Consider the following 18,031-nt stretch of genomic DNA (forward strand, 5'->3'; position numbering starts at 1 on the left):
CCTTGGCTTACTCTCATTTTGTTGTCATTTCTGATAAAAATCAGACCATTCTGAAGTCTTTACAGACAGAGCTTCTGCCACAAAATTGGCTCTTCCTGAGCAGTGCCAGGAAGGAGCAAATTTCAGCATCTCAGCGCTCGCGGTCTGGCACTGCGAGGCCGAGGGGCTTGGCCACTCCTCTGCAGGAGGCTGCAACACCCCGAGCTCAGGAGGGTTTTCCTCCACACTTCTGTCAGACACCAAAGCTGCCCGAAAGCCGAGGAGCCACGGGACAGGGCAGGCTTTGAAATGCTGGGGAAATAAACAAATCCGAGCGGCCGCCTTCGGAAACTCCGGCGCACGCAGGAAAAACATCCCTCTGCCCAGCCCAAATCAGAGTGCCAGCCAGGGGGAGAGTCCTGGTTCCAGCTGGGTTTGAAACATCAGGGACAGCCTGGAGGGATGGGATCTCCTAAATAAACATCTACGCTGGGAACAGAAGTTCAAGGAATTTGAGCGAATTTTGGCGATTTATTGAATAGCTCAGATAGATTTGCAAGTAACATTGCAAAAATTGATGCCACAAAAGTTGAGGAGATTCCATGGAAATGCCAATGCATTAAGTGGTTTCCCAGTTGCCTAAAAAGCACCTGGACACGCATCCCAAGCATCAAAGAGTCTGTGAGGATCTCAGCTGAGCTAAGTCCCACCCCAGGCACTGAGGAATAGGGGACTCTGCATCTGAGAGCACATTGCTTAAAATCAACATTACCTCTGCTGCAGACAGTGTTTGCACAGGGCTGAAGCAGGAGAACCCATTGGTGGAGTCATAAATATTTATTTATGAAGGGAGAAAACGTTGCTGATTTACTTTTCCTAATTTACTGTTCCTAATTCACGGTGTCCTCTCCCATTTCTGAGTCAGCAGACCCACCAAAAAGAAAAAACAAAAAACCTGATAAAAATTTGAGAAACCAATAAACACAGTACCCAAATAGAAATGAGATATTTTTCCAGCAGTTAAAACTCAATTACAGTCCAGTCACACGTTCACCCCACTCAATAGCTCATAAAATGGGCAATGAACTCACCAGGTGCTCAAGCATTGGATGGATGAGAGAAGGTACCAGGGGATGGAATCCTCCAGGGGCTGAAACCTTTGGGATTTACTGCCTGAGGTTCAGCCTGAGCCTTGATTGTCTCTGGGAAGAGGCAGAGCTGTTTTGGACTAAAAAGCCCAGCTGGGGTCTGTTTGGAAAATAAGGCATCCACAAATATTAGGAGTTAATTTTGACTGAGGAAGAGGTAGATGTCACATGGAAAGTGCATGGAAACATCCCAGGGAAATCCAAGGGTTTAGCCTCCAGCAGTTCCATATATTAAAAAAACAAACAAACAAAAAAACCCCAACCCAAAACACACACACAAAACCCCCAAACAAGCAAAGAAATGAAAAACCAAACAAACAACCAAAAAAAAACCCAACAAAAATAAAATAAAAAAAAACAGAAAACAAAAAAAAAAAAAAAAAAAAAAAAAAAAACCAACCACCAAAACCGATTGAAAATAGACATTTACTAATTTGCCTGAAGCAGAATTTATAAATCTTTGCAGCCATTGCACTGCTGATGACTCCTTGCAGGAATGTGGGGACGTATCCATGCTTAAGAGCAGAGATATTCACAAGAGCAAAATCCCAAAACTAAAGAAGACACTGAAAGCTGCTCATTTCAGAGGCCTTTGGGCCACATTGACAGGTACCATAAGCAAAATCCCAGCGAGCAGGTTTTGCTGGAGGCCCTGGAGCACGGGAGGATCCCCATCCCACCATCCTGCTCCTCCTGGAGGAAACCCAAACGTGGAGATTTCCACCCCCAGCCCCCCAAAGGATTGCTCAACGTTTAGTTTTGATTTCTGCATGTGATTCATGCCTGGCTGGGACAGGGCCACTACTAATAACAGAAATGCAGGCATCAGCATGGATCACAGCCCTTCTTTTCCTTTGGGTTTTTTCTTCCTACTTTTCCTTTTTTTTTTTTTCTTTCTGAATACACAGTATTTAAAGTTTGGGTTTTTTTTTTATTTTATGGAGGTGCACATTTTACTGACACCAAGTTCTCTACTCCTTTAGCTCAGACCTCTGCAATAGTGTGTTTCCATTAGTCAGGTCCTGCACTGCTTTTATTTTTCTTTTGGAAAATTTCTTTTGAAGAAAAGGAATGATTCCATCAATTCTAAAAGTTCATGTTTGAAAGCTTAACCACACTTTGTTCACTTGGACTTAAAACTGGTTCCTCTGAGTTGATGATTTACTCTTTCAACTAAGATTCTTCTATCACCTCTCTGGGTGAGTCCAAGAAGATTTAAACTTTCTCCTCAGCTAAGAAAGCCCCAGTTTTACCAGCAAAAAATATTCTGAAGAACAGGGGATAAAGGTGGATCTGACCCATTGCCTAGCAAAATATATTAAATGAATAAATAACACTGATGAAATTAATAGACTTAAGAGAAAAATGCATCAAAGAAATGTTTTTTCTCTCTCACTTTGTGCTGATGCAGACAAACTAGGGTCACGTTTAATCTTTCCAGAAAGGTCAGTGAAATGATTCCCAGTCTCTGCTTTCACATGACTCTGCAGCTTTTAGTCCAGCTCTGAGGAGAAGCAGAGGTGCTGAAATACAGAAAGATAGGATATCCTCTGTGTGTCACTTTTCCTACTGGAAAGAGGAAATAAAGGAAATCTTGTAAGGAGTCCCATTCTCATGAGTCTTTCAGCTTCTTTATTCACACCAAATGATCCTGGCTGGTTCAGATAAGGTTACTTTGGCTATTTACCCATTGTGAAGTAAATTATCAAAAGTCCTCAGGCTTGGCCATCATTAACAAAGGTTGGAAAATCCACTCTTTCCCATGCCAGGGTTAAGAAAACAATGTTAAAATCTATTTCAGGATCTAAGAGATGCACGATTCAGCACCACAAGCTTGCTTGTAAAAAGATTATAAGTTTCTCTGCAGCTTTTCTACTTATCCATGATTTTGGGGTGGAAGTTGTAGAAGTTACAAGGAAAATTCTTTCACTCGGATATTCTGAAACCTTTAACAATTGAACACCTTTTTCTGGGGTGATTTTCCTCCTTGTTGTAATTTAAGCTGAATCTGGCGGCTGATGCTTTGTCTTGTATGGTCTTCCTTATGAAGCCATGGATTCCCAGCCTTGCTGGTGAGAAATGCTGCTTCTAGAGGAGGGAATCACTGCTTGAGGGAAGATAATTCCTCTCATATCCTCCCAGACAGCCTGACCTGTCCCTTCAGCTGCACATAACACCAGGCTGAGCCCCCCTATTCCCATTCCTTGTCCTAAGGTGTGTCCAAAGAGGGATCACAGGAGGGAACTGAGCTCCCCCAGAGGCCCATGGAAATACCAGCACAAGATTTGTAGCATCACCTGGTGATTTTTCACTGCTCAACTGTACCTCTGCACTCAGGCCCTCTTTGTTTATTGTGTACCCTCCTAATCCTGGCACTGTCAAAGCCCTCCCCGTTAGCTCTGCGTTATTGGGATTTATGAGCTGTGCATGGCTAGCACAGTGTTATGACAGTTGGGATGAGATTAGGTTGCAGGTCAACCTGCTCCACAGCCTGGAACATTTTCAGGTCTCTTTGGAGCTAAGCACGAGGTTCAGACAGAGGAAATCCCAGAGGAGAAGGCAAGGGAGGAATGTGGTGCTTCTCCATCCTACACTCACAACACCTCTGATAAATGGCAGCAGAAACCTCCTTCTTAGAAAGCAGAGGTGGAAAAATAAAAGGTATTTGATTAAGGCACAGTGCTCCCTCTCTCCAAACAAGAAGCTCCCAGACCGAGGGAAAATACACTCACACTTTCCAGTTCACGCCTAATTTCAGACATAATTTATGAGATCAAAAAACCTTGGTGATCAAAAGTGGGCACTTCTCGCGTGTTTCTCATTTTTTCCCACTTGACTGAGAACAGTTGGGGAGAGTTCAGTCAGACTCTTTTCACACGCCAGAAACCCCAGCTACACACAGCAGAAATTTCTCTGAATTAGAGCAAAATCCTGCTCCGGTTTGCCAGCTCCTGAGCAAATTCTTTTATTTTGCCGAGCAATCATGTCTTTGTTTGTCCAGGGGAATATCTCATAACTCCCTGCCCATGGAAAGGCACTGACTTCTGAACGAACCAAAAATAGCCCAGCAATAATTCCAACAAGCTGCTCAATATCTGCTTTGAAGGCCCTTCTGGATCCAAGGCATTACAACCCAGCCCACCGTGACCAAGAGGAGCAGGACAAGGTGTGGAGCATTTCCCAGCAGGAAAATCAAGTTTTAGGAAGGAGGGCTGAGGGTGCTCCCCCATCAGCCATCCAGATCTGCTGTCATTCAGTGCTCACATCCAGTAAATTGTTCCAATCCAGTTGTGGTTGGGAGAAATGTGCTCTGGATAACCCACTGCAGCCTCCTGCCTGCAGACTCTGCTGAGTGGAGCAGGGCCTTAATTGCTTTTTTCCTCGTTCTCTTCTTGCTCAAGTGAATTGATTTAGAAACACGATATAAGTTAATGATAAAATCCTTCACTAAACCACTGATGGCTACGTGCTGCCTGGCTGGGATAGACAAATGGCCTATTTAGCCTGGAATTATGCTTCTGCAAGGGCTCAAATGTGTTTAAGTTGTGCAATACTACAGCACAGAGATAAGTGATTCCATGGCAAAACCCTTCCAAAGTGCAGCAGAGTGTGGCAGGTGAGATGATGAAAATCACTGGGTTCTCTTCCAAGATCTAAAGCTGAATTTCTGCACAACCAGCACTGGGCATTTGGCCCCAGCCAATCCTAGTTCCTTCTTCCTCTTCTTTCTGTCAGCTCCATGCTCCTGCTCTGCTTCCTACCTCTGAAGAACGACCTACAGCCTTATCCTTAGCCTATATTTTTATTGTCACCCAAATAACACGGCTTTGATACCAGTAATGATTTCATATGGTCTTGTAATAAGTAATTAAAAATAGCTTGAGTGATACTTTGACTGCCATCCAAGCTAAATCCTTCTGCCTAATCTTCCCAATCTACCTGCCTTGGGTATATCCCAAGGCACTGAGGGCCAAAGATTAACCAAAAACTGCGTGATATTTTTTTTTCTCCAGATTTAAAAATGTTTCCCTTAAAGGCAACACTTTTTTTTTTTTCCCTTTAATGGGTAAGCAGCCTCATTAGTACCAGGTGATTCATTTAAAGCACAATTACACAGGGAATTCAGCTAATTGATTGGATAACCCTCGATTCCTTTGTAAAAACACAATCCTCCAACCTGAAGTGCTTGGGCTTAGTGGTAGTCATGTACCGAGAAGTTTTCTTTGAAAGCAAACGTTTAGGTTAATGGGATCCATATGATATAAATTCCTAATAACTTTGCCATGGGTGGGCTTATCGAAGTGCTTATCATAACACCAGTCGGGCCATTTCAAAGGAGCTTTCTTCTCTGACTTTCTGGATGCTTTTCTTTCACCCCAGACCAGCAGAAAACTCTGCTAACTCTCCATTGAGGAAATATTTGAGCTCCCTCTCAGGAGATTCTTTTCCAAAGGGGTATTGTTTATTAACCCTTTGCTGGCAGGACGAAGACTGTGATTCTTCGGAGGGGAAGAGCTCTGAGCAGGAGGGGTTTGTGGTGCTGCTGTTCTGGGGTCCTGGAGGTCACACTTATGGATGAAACTGGTTTGGGGCTTGGACTGACCATGCTTCACTTGTCTGGACACTAAAAAAGAAGAACTCAACATTAATTTGGGCTCACTCAAACCCAGAGAAGTAAAAGCTGACCTCTGTGGGCTTAATCAGATCCACTATTTCTATGTCATTCAGTGCCCCATCACTCTGATGTAATAATAAATAAATCAATAAATGTAATAAATAAATGTAATAAAAATATCACTCAGAAAAGCTTCTATTTCTAGAGGAATAAATGACAGCAAACATCCCCTAAAGAGGCTTTGGGATATTTAGGAATCAGAGAACCAGGGCCACCTGCACTCTTTGAAGATAAAATTTTCTATACAGAGCTAAATCATCCTAGAAGCAAGCAGGGAAGCTGTTGCTATAACTATAGTTTACCAATTTGTTATATTTTTTAAAAAAATTATATTCATTTACATCTGCCAGAAACATGTTATAAAAACTTAACTCTTCTCTCTTTTTCCTGAATTTTACTAATTTTTCCTGAAATTTGATTTTATATTTCCCCCAATATAACTTCCTTATAGAAAAGCATAAAAATAATTTAAAATAGCTGAACATGGCTATAGAATTTTATATAAATACATGTGTATAGGCAGTTAAAGAGAGATCCAATATCCTGATAAACTCTGGGAAAGAAGAACTGCCAGAATCATGGTAGGTATGAAAATGGCCATGGCCTTCACAGTAATTATATCATTATTCTTTCAGTATTTAATTAAAACAAGCCATGATCACTCAGCAGAGGAGGGGGACAGCATCCAAAAGCATGATCTTATCCATAAGATTCCTGCTGGGATAACTGCATGGACTGAAAAAAGAGAAAAGATGAGAACCACTCACTCTGCTCATGTTTGGCATTGACCAATGGGGACATTAAAATGATCTACAGATATGTGGGAATGGGTAATCAAAAGTGGTTATATAAATTGACCAAAAAAAAAGAGGAAGAAAGAGAATTGTAATGGTCCAGTCTGAAGGGAAAAACACTGATTATTTTTCAAGGAGAAATTCAGAGACAGACCCACTTGCTTGCAAGAGTTTCCAGCGGTGCACAGAGCTCAGACCACTCATGATAAATAAATCATTGTAAACAGAAATCTCATTGGAGGTTTTGGCACAATTTAACCCAAAGACCTGTGATTCTTTGATGATAAAAAAAAAGGGAAAAAAGAAATTGAATGATACTTTGAGCCTTGAGTGTGAAATTAAATTTTAAAATACCATTTTTTGCTAAAAGGCTCTAGTATTAACTATTAGCCTAGTTTCCAATGTTTGGTCCTGCCCTCAAAGCTTGCACAGAGGGTGTTTTAAGCCCTTAATCACACAACCAATGCCTGAAATATCTCCATCTCACTGCTGCAAACGCTCCCCATCCACAGTATTATTGCAAAGAGGTGCATTTGTGAGCACTGCATCCCCTCACAGCAGTAGAAATAATGGTCTGGCACATCAGGAGCCCTCCAAGGTGATGAGAGAACAGTGCAGGAGCTCAGTGTGTTGATGTAGGGAGTTTCCAAACATTAATTAATGCCGAAGGGAAGTCAGGACTGGAAAATCTTGTTCTTGACCGTGGTGGGACAGCTGAACCCTTCATAACTCTGTTAATTAATGTGCTACAGACACTGGGCTCCTCAGAGGGGAAGGCCAGCTTGGAGGTGGGCATGTCACAGGAAGAGTTTTGGGTTTGCCGGCAGGGAAGTGGGGAAGATGCCCGCAGGGTTCTTGTCAGCACCTAAATTAAATCATGGCGTGCAAAGCCACCTGTGGACATACACGGATGGAGAAACAAAATACCAGAGCCTCTACAGCCCTGTCCTTCAAGCCAACACTCTCCAGAAAGAGAGAAGAAACCTTCTGTTCAATGAGAAGAACCCACTGAACCTCACCATCCTGAAGGCCAAAGCCTTTCCAAAAGAAAATAAAAAATGAGAAATTAAAAAATTGGGATTGCAAAAGAGACTGAGTTACCCTGGAATCTGGCCTCTAGGAGGCCTCAGGAGTAACCAGAACTGGGTATAAACTGTGAGATTATTGTGTTGGAGGAGAAGAACCCACCAACCCTCACCATCCTGAAGGCCAAAGCCTTTCCCCCCCCCGAAAAAATAAATTAGAAATTAAAAAATTTGGATTGCAAAAGAGACTGAGTTATCCTGGAATCTGGCCTCTAGGAGGCCTCAGGAGTAACCAGAACTGGGTATAAACTGTGAGATTATTGTGTTAGAGGCTTAACAGGCCTCAAAAAGCGGGGCTGGAGCGGCAGAGAGAGCGCGAGCGGCGTTTATTGAGCAATAAAAACAACATTACATTTCATGGCTCAGCCAAAGCGCCCTGCAGGAGCAAACCCCCGTGCCTGACAATGTGGGGTGCAATAAATGCTGATTCCATGAAGGGAAGGCAGCAGCGGGGCCTGTCAGGCTGCGACCAGGCCCCCTGTTAAATTAGCATCGCGCTGCTCTCGCTGCTTTATTGTGCGATGGGAGCGAGCCCGGGGGCTTTGGGGGCTTTGCTTCACCTCCTGCACGGCTGCACTCTGCTTACCCTCTCCCTGGGACAGCTCTCCCAGGCCAAGGGTTAGGTTTCCTCCCAAGGATTAAGCGGGAGGCTCATGTCAACAAGGTGGTCGTGGAGATAGAGACAGAGCAGGAAGGGCTCACGAGGCCGGCGGAGAAAGATCCAACAATTTCAAGGCAGCAGATTAATCCTGATAATGCAGAGCTGGGCCATTCCTTTCCCCCTGGTTGGGTCAAGTTCCCTTAGCAACCACAAAGCCTGTCATTAATAAAATTAACAAAAAAAAAAAAAAATTCCAGCCTTTCCCATCATAATTTCCAACCCCTGTGCCCTTTTCTGAGGCGAAAAGACAAATTGAACATAAAATGAAAGCTTCGCTTTTTGGCCTTTTAAAACCTTTTCTCCCTTTCCTGCTTTTCTGCCCATAATTCTGCAGTGCTGACCTTGCTCCAGTCGCAGCCATCTCAGGAACACACAGAGCATATGGACCTGATTGTCCCGTGGAGTGAGGAGGGCACAGGGACACCATTCCCAGCGACCTTCCCCTGCCAGGCCTGGGGGACATTAGTGACATTAGTGACATTTATGACATTAGTGACAGCATCTGCACAGCCCTACCTGGGCTGGGCTGCAGCAGCTTCTCCTTCAACCTCTGTCTGATATTCCAATTATTGTCACAGGCAGAGCTGCCTTCCAGGGTTTCTCTGGAACAAAAAAGAAAAAAAGAGGCCTTTTTATTCCATAACTGAATTTTTTTGGCTAAAATTTGTATTTCTGCTAAGATGATTTAGTTGCTGCTGTTCTGTGAAAAAGGAGTGGTTGGAAACCAAAGGGGACAAAAATATGGATATATCTGAAGATGCTTCAGGTTTCAGAAACCAGGAGTGACTGAAGAGGAGCTGTTAAAAATGGGAGGGGGTTTTGTCAGTAAACAAGAACATTTCTGTGGGAATTCAGGGCTTTTCAGCTGCTTGCAAAAATCACTGGAGAACTCCCGCACTCCCACCACCTCTTTTTCATTTTGTTCTGGTCATATAACACCAGGTTTCCATTTGCTGGAAATAAATGAGGGAGCCATGGGGTATCCCTGCTCTCTTTATTCACACAAATAATGCCATTAAAGTCCACAGGAGTTCTTGTATCCAGTGGGCAGGTACTGACCCCAATTGTTTTAACAGTTCTTTTTGTTCACACCTCATGTTCCAGCTAAAAAGCCTTATGGAGCCTGACAGAAGGCTTAAAATCACAAGCCTGCCCAGTGATGGAATTGGTATTGGGTATTTATGCTGCTTGGTTGGCTTAAAAGTAGGGAAAATAATGGAAGAAATCAAGTGTTATGGGTAAACAAATGGCTGAAGTTTGGTGAGTCAGGTTTAGACCATCACACACTTCTTGAGAAACCATAATCAATCCAATTTTTTCCTCTCTGTGCCTCAGTTTCCCCACAGAAATTGTAAACTGGGATTTATCAAACTTGACTTTCTCAACATGTAGTCAGTGGTAAACTTCAGGTGGTCAAAAGTAGGAGAGATAACTCAATTTTTCCTCAAATAATTTGAAAATCAGTACTTTTTGGTAAAAATCTCCTTTTTTTCCTATTACCCAACTGATGTTCAGAATACCAATATGATGAATGATGTTGCATCCACAAATGCTGAAAATAAAACAGATGAGTGATGCAAAGTGGGTGAGCTTTGTGTACTCACACAGTCCTGTCCACCTCTGCAGAATGATGTTTAAAACAGAACTGTCTTTCTCCTGAAATAATTCTGAAATATTTTAAATTTAATGAAATTTCTTCAGAGCTTCTAAAAATCTTTTCTTCATTATAACACACCCCACTGCCAGGAAGTGTTTTGCTCTTCCAGGATGAACTGAAAAAGAAAAATTGGTAAAACCTTTTCCAAAATGCTGTTTACTTCCTTCACAGTATGGTTTGGGTTGGAATTTGTGATTTGTTTATATGATATTTATGTGATGCCATAAGCATCTACAGGGCAAGGTGGTCCATTCTAATGATCTTCCTCATGTCTCAAATCTTACAGTAGCCAAGTTAATTGTACTGCAGCTTAGAAAGAAACAAAAAGTCTCCTCTAAATTCAGATTAAACATGAAAAATTGTAACCAGAAAGGAAATTTAAAAAAATTTTTTAAAGTAATGTGGGAAGATATAAACCCAGCAGGTTGAACTGGAGTGACTCTTTCAGCATGAGTTTACTGTGCTTACAGTATTTTTCAACTTCTGTGGAAAATAGCAACCATCACAAATCCCCCCAATGCCCCATATTTTAGGGCTTGAGTTTTCTTACATTTTCTGCTGGTTTAAAGCCCAACAATAAAGAAAGTTTTTGATAAGACAAGCTCTAAAATTAAAACTACTCTGACACACCAAGATCCACAACCTCATTCTGGCGGAACCAACGTTTCCACCACAACTTTAACAAATTCTTTCCCCTCCCTCCAACCTCTCCTCCATCCCATAATAGCCTCTATGTTTCCAAAGCAGAGCCCCACATCTGTAATATATTATGTGCATGATTTGCACTTAATTACCAACCACATTGATGAAACCGTTGCGCGACAATTAAACCTAATTAGGTTTTTTTTTTCCCCAATTCCCTCTTTAACCGGGTGTCTTATCAGCTCTCATCTCGCTGGAGACGTTTAGCCCCAAGTGTGAGCAGCATTTCTTCCCAATTCCAGGTGAAGGCAAAACTGGGGATTAACAAATGTGGGTCAGCCCAGCAAGGCACTTTGCATTCCCAATTGTTTCCATCTGGGTGTCAGCAAATGTTCATCTCCAAGCTAAAAATAGATGACCAGGCTGCCCTCTCCACGAAATCACACAAGACTTGTAGGGCTGCCCAGGAGGGGTTATTCAGAGTTAAGTTGTGAAATTCGAAGGGTTCGTTGAGTTTTCGGTGATAATTTCAAGATATTCTTTTCCTCAAGTGTAGAATTGTAGCTGCTATTAAAAAAAAAAAATTAAAAAATCATAATTATACAAATTTTAGCTAATGATGAAAATGAAGAAGCCTAATGAGATGTGCAAATACTGAGACAGTGATAGCTACATTTAAGGAGTTACTATTTTCCCCAAAAAATTGGTGTAGTTGAGATATTTCTATATCGATGGATTTGAGGGGATGGATTCTTTTTCTCTAGGGAAAGCAACACATAAATATTTGATATCTTGAAAGTGTTGTTTCAATGTCCAAAACAACAATGGGCAGAACTTTGAGTTAATCTTTGCACAAAATAACAAAATTAAATAATATTTTATTATGGTTTTACTGGGGCTGAGTTTGCGGGAAAATTGCAAATGAAAGGAAAAGATAAAATAGGTTCTCTAAGTCATACTTCACTTTCTGATAAAAGAAAACAAGCTAAAAATGATTCATGGTCACTGTTGAATTTCAGCACTGTTGATGGGATTTTTGTAACTAAAATATCCTGAATTCACTGATATTTGAACTTTCCCCTGCTCCTCTGAGTATTGTCTTCCTCACAGTTATAGACTTAGTCACTTCTTATCCAAATTATATCTTTACCTAATATTCCCTGTACTTTCCTTATTAGTGATATATTTTTAAATATTTAATTCACATACTAAAAAAAAAAAGGTTATCTGTAAGCCTGAATATTGCAATAAGATAAAGATGAAATTTATATGTCATATATATTAAATAATGTGGCAGTGGAACAGACTGAACTCTTAATTTTGAATTTAATTGTGTCAGGTTGTCCTCTCTTTTTCAGGTGGGAGCACTCAATTCTTTCTTCCATTAAATTTCTTAAGAAATATTTATATTTGGCTGGTGGATTAACTTAATTCTGCTACAAGGGAAAGGTTTCATAAATGCAGATGAATTTCTGATTTTTTTCAACAGAATTCAACCAATTGTTTAAAAATTCTGCTTCTTGGCAGAGAAAATCATTGCAGTATTTTGATTATTGTCTGATCCACCAGCGATTGGAGTCTGTTGAATAAATTCACAAGACAATGTTTTTGGCAGATTTTTACAGTCTTTTCATAAATTATTTGACTCAAATGATTTTCATCTCTTTCCCAGCTGATAGTATTGCTTTGGGAATTTGCCCATCCATTCCAGAGGAGAAAAGATTCCTGTGAAATCTTTCAAATAATCATTTCAAGCAAGAAATATTTTCCTTCAATCCGGTGTCTGCAGAACCCGTAACCTCAGCGTTCATACACAGCACCTCAAATAAATTCAAGTTATTTTCATTTTGCTCTGATTTTGCCTGTAATTTTTGCACTAATGATTTATAAATTATAAAAACAACAGCGGGATTTCTGCAGGATTTCCAAACATGCCCGGGATGTTTGGATGTTTCCAAACTTTCCCCTTGGACACCCACCCAGAGAATCTCTCAGCATGAGGAGAGTGATGTGGGGTGGGGGCAAACATTCATTTTTGGGAACAAACATTTCTTTTTTGGTGAAAACATTTCTTTTTAAGCAGCAGGAGGTTAACAGGGAGCCTCCCTCCAGCTTTCCCAGTGATTCCTTCAGTGAGTGTGAAATGCAGGAAAGCTCAGCCCCGATGCCTTTATGAATGGACTGTTTGTCTCCCTCTCCCCTGCCAGCCCTTTTTATTTTTAAATTATTTATTTTCCCCTTCCTTTTTCACCCCACTCTTGTCCAGTGGCCCAAAGCAGCTTGGCAGATATGGCAGCTCCAGGAATTATGGAAATGTGGATGCAGCTCTGCCAAAGTTTTGTCACGTTGGGGTTTTTTCACTTCAAAATTTCTTCTTTTTGAGAAGGTGCAGGACAAGGAGCTGCTTTTTATTTTTCTTAAAGATGTGGCTCTGGGCACCTGACGTGCTTGAAATAATTGCTCAAATTTAAACACACACTGTGCTTAATATAAGCCAGATCTAAAATCTTTCTCCATCACCAGCAGCTCCAACAGGTCTGGATCCAGGGATAATTCCAGCAGGTGGAATTCATCTCTGAATTAAATCCATATCTGGGACACAACCAGGATCAGAATTTTTGAGTTCCCTCCTTCGTGCCACCTTCCAAAAAGACAAAATCCATCTTTTGTGCACTCTGGGACAGAGGAGTTTAAAAAATGCTGGAGGTTTGTTTAATTAGGTGGCCCCGCAGTTCATTTGTTGGCAAATCACCCAAACTGCTTCCAGGGCTGATGTTAAAATCTGTTTCCATATTTTCTTGTGAGGGGAAAAAAAAAAAAAAACAAGAAAAAAGAGGGGGGAAAAAGGTTATCCTTCACCCTTTCCAGCAAGCCAGGAAAGCTTGAAACCTGAAATAGTGGCTTAATGCCCAGACACAGAGGAACTGAAATAAATACGAGCAAAGTTAAGAATTTTCTTTATTGAGAGCACCTGCTCCAATTTTATGTGTAGGGTTGGTTAAAACTCTTTCATTGCAGTGTGGGAGCTCAGTGAAGGTTTTGGTGCTGAGAAACCCAAAGGAGTCCTTTGGATTTCTCCATGGAAAGGCTTTCCCTGATTTTCTCCAAGGGAATTTTGTGTGTCCAAAGGGAGCTGCAGGTGAAGATGCAGGGCCAGGTGCTGGTGTGTAACTCAGGGACATGAAAAAATAAACTGGCAAATCCTCCCCACTTGGGAATTTTCAAGCAAAAAAATGTAAATTTTTTTACAATTTTTTTTTTTTTTGTAGAAAATGCTGCTTTTTCAGGGAGCTGCACATCTCCTGGGTGTATCAGCCCCTTGTAGCTGCTCAATCACCTTCTCAAGAAAAACGTGCCAGAGGAGCTAATTATGACCTTAATTTGTGATGCACCAAACATTTGTGGTCACTTTGATGGGAGAAAGACTAAAGCAAGAAAGGATTCAGAAATAGGAACGTGGTCTTATTGAGGAAGCTGTTGTAGCAGGAAAAGGCACACACCAGGCTGGGTCTCTGGTATTAAGCAAGAAATTTTAAGCTAATTTCTTGGCAAAACAATTTTAATTTAAACACGCTAATATTAAGCCATTAGCCTGAGACTTTGAGACAGCACCATTCTTTTGGCTTTTGTCTGAAGGTGAAACAATTAGGGACTAATCCTTTAAACTATATTATTTTTGGAGTTGAGGTTGATTATTCCCAGACCTCTTCAACCTTCTAGCACTGCTGTCAGAGTCAGGGCCTCCAGAGGCCTTTTGCTGAAATTGTGATGATCCAAGGACACACAACTTGTCCAAGAAAAGGAGCAGCCTCTCTCCCAAACCCACTTTCAGCTCCAATCTCTTTATTTTTACGCGGCCTCATGACAAAAGAGGTGGTCTTTGATGCTGGAAGTTTAATCTCAGTGTTGACAATGAGTCCCTCAGTAGCCCTGGTTAAATTGTTTTGCTTTATTGCACCTCGCTTTCCCCAAACAGATGATGATTCCTCTGTTAATGGTCTGAAAATAATATTCACAATAAACTTTTCAACCAGGTCAAAGCCTTCAGATGACAGAAGTTCTTTAGGAAGTGCTGTTTGAGTTTTAATATTATTATTAAAGGTAAGGAAGGAGCAGCGTGCTGGAGATGGCAAACAGAACCAGGGGAACTGCCTTGTTTTGTTCAAAATTCCTCCCCAGCTGCAGCCAAAGTAATTTTGTGCTGGGCTGGTGTCTCCTGAGGGAGTTTTCACAGTTTGACTTGTCACAAGTCCACAATCCTGGCATGGATAACATGGGATACTGTGATCATGATGGCAAAGTTGGTTTGTAAGTGCTGAAAAGTGGAAGAGAAATTTGGGAGATGCTCCTTGGGGTGGAAAATGGCCCCTCAAAAGCTGGTTTTGGTTGGTTTTATATTTCATTTTTTCAAATGTGAAGCCTAACCTCAAACTGCAGGTGAGAGGGAGGGCTGGTACCTTAAGGGAGCTGACAAGAACTATGAGAGTGACAATTTACCATGGTCTGGAGGGACAGGACAAGGCAGAATGGCTTCAAATTGACAAAGGGCAGGGTTAGAAGGGATATTAGGAATAAATTATTCCCTTTGACGTTGGGGAGGCCCCTGGTAAAGGGTGCCCAGAGAAGCTGTGGCTGTTCCATCCCTGGAATGTCCAAGGCCAGGTTGGAAGAGACTTGGAGCAGCCTGGAATAGTGGAAGATGTCCCTGGCCATGGCAGGGGATGAGATGGGCTTTAAGGTCCCTTCCAACCCAAAGCATTCCATGATTCCATGATCACAGTGGGAGCAAGGCTTCAGCAATGCCACCACTGTGCAAGGCTGTGGTGAGCCAGGGGGATGTGACCAGGAAAAGAGTGACATGAAAATGTTCACCAGAAAGAGGGAGATGAAAATGTTCACCAGAAAGAGGGAGATGAAAATGTTCACCAGAATTTTATCTGAAGGATGTTCGTTTAACACAGGGCATGACTATGGCTAAACGTAGTCTAAACCCAGGAAAAATCCCACACTGGGAATTGGTCATTACTCTTGTGAATAATGGCATTTTCAGAAATATTGCCTTGACAATAAACTTTATCTCCCTGTAATAACCCTGTCCCAGTGTTACTAGATGTCCGTTATTATTGTCACTTTTTTCCAGGCCCTGCAATGCCACCTTATGTTCACCAACACAGCAAACCGCAGTTTTCTGTCCTCCTTTTTGTGCCAGATCTAAACCCCCACAGTCACAGCTCACGAAGCAGAGATCCAGTATAAGCTGGGAAATGAGACAGGAATGCTGCAGTGCATCCAGAGCTGACCCAGAGCCAGGATCTGTGGTTTGAAGGGATCTGCAGGGTGCAGAGCCAGCAGTGAGGCTGCAACCCATGGGAAATCCTCCCCAAATGGCCAAGGATGGGCACAACCATGGGTGGAAAATAAATGAATCCTCCTGCATCAGCTGCTGCATTGAGATGCTCCCCAAGGGCTGGCACAGCCTAAGCCTGGGAGCTGGCAGGGAATTTTGCTCCACTGGGAGAGAAGAAACATTCTTGAACTCACAGAAATTACCCCGTTTTACTAGGGGATAAATCTAATCAGATTGTATCCAAATGGCCTATCTGTAAATTTCACCCACAGATGTATCTCATTTTCTTAATACCTAAGCTGCTTAGAAGCTTTAGTGCATTTATTTTCCTTTCACCCCTGCACTGGGGAGACACACTGTCCCTATTTTACAGCTGGAGAAGTTACTCACAAGGAGATTTAAGTGCAGGAATTCAGAGCAGAATGGAATTCAGCGTGGCCACAGAACCTACCTGCCCTGCTGGGCAAATACTCGGGCAAGGAGCTCTGTGCTGAATTACCTGTGCTAATTCATGGAAAACAGGGCTAATTGCACCCACTCACACTCCCTGCAGGGTAGAAATGGGTTCAGGGGAGGCTGGAGCAATCCCAGGAGCTGATCTGTGTCCCTGAGACTGGAGTCTGCTCCATGGGAAGGGCTCACCCACCAAGAACCCTGAATTATGCCATGGGAAGTCCTCACCAACCAAGAACACTGAATTATGCCATGGGAAGGGTTCACCAACCAAGAACACTGAATTATGCCATGGGAAGGGTTCACCCACCAAGAACACTGAATTATGCCATGGGAAAGGCTCACCCACCAAGAACACTGAATTATGCCATGGGAAGTCCTCACCAACCAAGAACACTGAATTATGCCATGGGAAAGGCTCACCCACCAAGAACACTGAATTATTCCATGGGAGCTGGATATAAGGAGGAGGGAACTAAAGTGACACTAAAATCTCTGTTTTTTCCATTCTCAACCCTTTCTTTTCCCTGGAGCTGTGTGAGAAGAATCCACCAGCCCAGACCAAGTTATCAGCCCTCCTGTCCCCTCCTGTCTCCCAATCAATCACTCCAGCTCAGTGAGTTCCCTGGGTTTTTTTGGTTTTTTTTTTTTTTTTTTTTTTTTTTTTCTCTCAGAGACTTGAACAGAACCTTTGAGGGGAGCAGGGACACAATGATAAATCAGAGCAGCAGCACGTGCACGAGCGTGGCACCGCCGCAGAGATCATTCCTCGAATCCCAAGTCATAATTAACTCCCTGAAGGACAGAAACCTGACAGGAAATCCAAAATCTCTCTGCAATCCACTAAATATTACAGGAATGAATGGCTGGCACGAGGGAAGGAATGTTGGCTGCAAGTGGAGCCCTTTGGTTTGAGCTTTTCCTGGGCTGTGTTTATTTAGCACACAGCTCGGAGGCACTGGCTGTTCGTATCTGGGAATGGGGGTTCCATGGTTGGGCTGGGAGATGGGAGGGTGGCAGCTCAATCTGCTGATACCTGGAGTTAATTCTGCACCTGCACAGCGCCTCGGGTGGTGTTTGAAACATTTGAAGGGTTTAACTCTGGGTTTATGTGGAACAGTTCAAAACGGGGCTGCCCCGTGGGTCTTTGTACTCAGACCGTGACGTCTGAAGTGTGAGTCCTTCTGGTTTCTCTTTTTCCCTGGGTGAAATGGAAGCAAAAACATTAAAAAAAAAATATCTGAACCCTTCACCTGTCAAACCAAAAAAATTCCACTGCATTTCAGATCCAGTTTCCCTCAAGGATAGGGCGAGGGAAAGAAAAGACATCAGATGTCACATAACCACTACCAGATGATGTTCATGAGGGTCACAGTGAGGGTCCCATATGAAATAAATAGAATATAAATTACAAGCCTCAGTGAAATGATGCTGCTTCACAACAGCTGCTCGTTGGCCCCTTCCTCAAGAGCTCTGGCTTTGCCAAGCTTGGAATTGCATCCTTGTGGTGAGAGTTCCCATCCTCAGATGTGTTGGGGAGCATCACTCGGGGCCAGCTCACCTCTGCTGCTCCCTGGGCAGGCAGGACCA

General features: G+C 42.5%; 1 long non-coding RNA gene across 1 annotated transcript; it reads right to left on the reverse strand.

The window, feature by feature from the left end:
* Window positions 1–1,096: 1,096 nt before the first annotated feature.
* LOC134424100 (uncharacterized) lies at window positions 1,097–9,980 on the reverse strand. Its single transcript, XR_010029339.1, has 3 exons — window positions 9,947–9,980; window positions 8,859–8,944; window positions 1,097–1,227 (listed from the first exon to the last, which is right to left on the reverse strand). It is a non-coding gene; the product is annotated as an uncharacterized LOC134424100 (long non-coding RNA).
* Window positions 9,981–18,031: the final 8,051 nt, after the last annotated feature.

The sequence above is a fragment of the Melospiza melodia genome, chromosome 13 (genome assembly GCF_035770615.1).
Source record: "Melospiza melodia melodia isolate bMelMel2 chromosome 13, bMelMel2.pri, whole genome shotgun sequence".
Taxonomy (NCBI): Eukaryota; Metazoa; Chordata; class Aves; order Passeriformes; family Passerellidae; genus Melospiza; species Melospiza melodia.